Below are 4,158 nucleotides of genomic sequence, written 5' to 3' on the forward strand. Positions count from 1 at the left end.
AGATACTGTCCGCTTGCAAGCCGCTGAAATTACTCCCGCGCGAGCCCTCCCTGGAAGCCAGCGTGCGCCTCGGAAACCAAAGTCACTGCTGTCGAAAAAGTAGGCTTACCGTCTCATTTCAACTCAAGTCCCCACTTGTTAATCAAAATGGCCCATGTTTAACCATTGGGAAAGGCAGTTTGTTACAGCTGAGAAGTATTCTTTCTGTAATCACTGTTATCGGTCATAGGTGCAATGAAATACAAATAAAATGGACTAAAGGCGAAAGAAAGGGGATAAAGAACGAACAAAAAATAGATTTGAAAATCATGTCGGACTTTAGGGAATATCAGGGGTATGACGTTATTGTCCAGGTAGACTTTGACAACATTTCGTGGCTGACTAGTGGGAAGTTATATAAAATTATCCAGACCCTTTAGAGTTGCACTAATGTCCTGTAAAGGAGAAATAGGAGTGGCATCCATGTGGCAGTCATCCATGTGCACTTAATTCAAGAGCAGATACTTTAAGTACTCTTCCAGTGAGCCCAGCTATATTTCAGCCTCCCACGAGCACCATCCATCTCCTACTGCCACCAATTCCGGTCTGCAACCCCCCTGCACAGGTAGGACATGTGTGTGTGTGTGTGTGTGTGTGTGTGTGTGTGTGTGTGTGTGTGTGTGTGTGTGTGTGTGTGTGTGTGTGTGTGTGTGTGTGCGAGTAGAGAGAGAGGGAATGTCCCCACAAGAATAGTAATTTTAGTAACAGCAACATATTGTTAGTCCCCACAAAGTGAAATGCTATTTCTAGGGGGTTTAAGATCAAGGTTAGAATTAGTGTTAGAGGCCTTCCAAGTGGCGCAGCGGTGTAAGGCAGTGCTTGAGGCGTTACTACAGACCGGGGTTCGAGAGGGTTCGCCAGGGGGGCTTTACTTGGTTCATCACGCTCTAGAGACTGCTTGTGGCGGGCCAGGCACCTGCAGGCTGACTTCTGTCGTCAGTTGAATGGTGTTTCGGCCGACACATTGGTGCAGCTGGCTTCCGGGATAAGCGGGTGGGTGTTAAGAAGTGCGGTTTCGGAGGATGCGTGACTCGACCTTCGCCCCTCTCGAGCCCATTGGGGAGTTTGGGGAGTTGCAGTGATGAAACAAGATCATAATTGGATGAAATTGGGGAGAAAAAGGGGCTAAGAAATATGAATAAGACTTTTTTACAAAAATGTGTGTTAGGGTTAGAATGAGGTTTAAGGTTTCTAGCTAAGGTTAGTTTTAGGGTTAGGAGCTAGGGTTAGGGTTAGGGGTTAGGGAAAATAGGATTTTGAATGGAACTGAATTGTGTGTCCCCACAAGGTTAGTTATACAAGACTGTGTGTGTGTGTGTGTGTGTGTGTGTGTGTGTGTGTGTGTGTGTGTGTGTGTGTGTGTGTGTGTGTGTGTGTGTGTGTGTAACAGTGTTCCTTCCGTCCCTCTCCTCGCTACTACCTGGGCTCAAACCAAGTACCCTCTGCACACATCAACAACTGACAGCCTCGAAGCATCGTTACCTATCGCTCCACAAAAGCTGAGGCCCTGACAGAGCAAGGGAACAACTACTTCAAGGTCTCAGAGCAAGTGACGTCACCGAATGAAACGCTATTAGAGCTTACCCCGCTAACTAGCTGGCTGTTTTGGACTCTCTCTCTGCCGCACCTGCTGTCTCTAACTCTGAATGATCAACTATGGAAAGTCAACTGACATTTACTCCTTAGGTGCTGACCTGTTGCAACCACTGTGATTATTATTATCTGACCATGCTGGTCATCTATGAACATTTGAACATCTTGGCCATGTTCTGTTATAATCTCCACCAAGCACAGCCAGAAGAGGACTGGCACGCCTCAGAGCCTGGTTCCTCTCTAGGTTTCTTCCTAGGTTCTGGCCTTTCTAGGGAGTTTTTCCTAGTCACTGTGCATCTACATCTGCATTAGTTGCTGTTATGTGGAATAAAGACAGACGAGGGCGGAGTGATGTTTCTAAACATCGTCGTTTCTCCCCTCCTCCACGAGGAAACGAAACGCTTTTGAAAGATTGAGATGTCAAACAGTCCAAGCTCAGTATGCTTTATCAGGCTGTTAACTATCTGATAATATTCTTCACCATTATTCAAATCCAATATGCATACAATTACAGAGACTGAGATGCTCTTAAAGGGGACTGTCAACAGCATCCACAGGCTGAGAGAGGGAAATTAAGAGAATTTGTAATGGGACGTTTGCTGTCTAAATTTGACTAAATTATCTACATTTCAGATTGCATTTGTAGCAGCAGTATTTCCATGCTCATCTGTTTTCCAAAATAATAAATTAGTTTGCCTGTAAAGAAGTGTTCAGCAGGAAGAGATCATTTTGAGCCAATCAGACGGGGTATGAAGGGTAGGCTATGTACCTCACATAAGGGGTCACATTGGGAGAGGGGGGAGTTCTATCACCTTAGACATAGAATGGAAGTTGAGTAGAATCTTTAAAAATATGTCTCTATCATGCAAAAGAAATAGGCCTACATCTTAGAGACACTTTCTCCACCTACAAGATCCCAATTCTAGGACCTTGTCCCTTTTAAAACCGACTTTCTCTGAATGACACTTTTTCACATTTTTTATTTTCCTTGTTTTAGCTAGCAGGTCATTTATCAGTAGGGCTAGGAGTTTTCCTGAGAATCTGACCCAACCAGGATAAACTCCTGGCCCCAGTCATCACTGGGTAATGCTCTGATGTCCTTGTATCTCAGCAGCTGTTGTCTGCTGCCGTGACTGAGGTCTCTCTGTTCTGTTGTAACTGTACGAGAGTATTTATGAGGCCTATTCACAACACACCCAGAGGCCATGTGTAACAGACAGGGACGAGGGCCTTAAGAGGGAAACAGACATCCTCTATTGGCTTTAAAGGTTACTGCTTTTCCAGTTGGTCCCAGTCTGGCAGCGTCACTTGCATTATGACTTCATCACCCCGGAGAGGAGGAAGAAAGGAAAGAAAAACAGTTTGCAGCCAATCTGTCAATGTCCGTCTCAAATTACCGCTCAACCAATCACGGACCGGGATCAATAGGGACCGGCCGGAGGGGAGGAGAGCTTCTAGGTGGCCACTGAAAGATGGAAGAATAACTGATCAATAACTAAGGATGGATTTTGTCATTTTGAAAACCGCTGTCATTGGCCGCCGACCCCTACATGCGCAGAGCTGTATCCGAACCCCTCCCGAAGAGGACGTGTCAGTCGATCGGAGTTCTGCCTTCTTTCCCTTTGTCAGCCCGTCCGTCAGTCTGTCCATCCGTCCGTCTTTCAGTCAGTCAGTCAGTCAGTGAGTCCTCGCTACTCAAGACCACAGCTCAGATCATAAGGGAATGTCACACTACTGAGCCGAACCAGAACCAAGCTGTACTGACCTGGCCTGGTTACGCATTCGCCTAGTTGCTGCAGCCGTGCTGAGAAGGACAAAGTGACAAAGTGAAAAGAAAATATTAGAGCAAGTTCAGTTTGTCTGCACAGTGCATTTTAAACAAGGGCTATGTCCCAATTATCTCTCCTTCCTCCCAAAGTGTGGACTTGTTCTCTTCCCTTCACTGATTTGAAAGGAAATGACTGGTAAAATATGGTGGAAACTCCCACTAGCCCATGTCTCCACCAACGCAATGCTTTTAGATTTGTGGGAAGTAGTGAACGAGTGTACACTTCAGGAGAAAGGAGATATTATTGGGACGCACCTATGGAACCTGTCCTGAACTAGTCCCCCACAGTGAAGACCATGACAATCCGATGTGAAAGGGGTGTCGCCCTGATTAACTCAATAAGATACAAAGATCTAGTTTATCGGGATGCTCTTCACTCTAATGGTGGTTTGATTGGAGCCCGTGGATTTATTGACATGTGAAGTGGACTGATTAATGAGGCTTTAAGTCAGTAAGGATAATAGTCGTTCACAAGGCTTATTTAAGGCTCCAACAGTGACTGGTGCTGAAGCATATAGATGTCTTTTAAATCACACTTTGCACCTCCCTAGATGGGCATCTATTGGTACATTTCCACTATCAAGTTTAGCTCCAGCGCTTGTCCCAGGCACCAGTGCTCCTATGGAAAAACCCAATATAGTGTTGGTTAAGGTGGCAATGCAGCTTTGGGCCAATGGGTGGGAAGTAGGCCCTATTGA

The sequence above is a fragment of the Oncorhynchus mykiss genome, chromosome 27, assembly GCF_057628025.1.
Source record: "Oncorhynchus mykiss isolate SJ-2025 chromosome 27, ASM5762802v1, whole genome shotgun sequence".
NCBI lineage: Eukaryota > Metazoa > Chordata > Actinopteri > Salmoniformes > Salmonidae > Oncorhynchus > Oncorhynchus mykiss.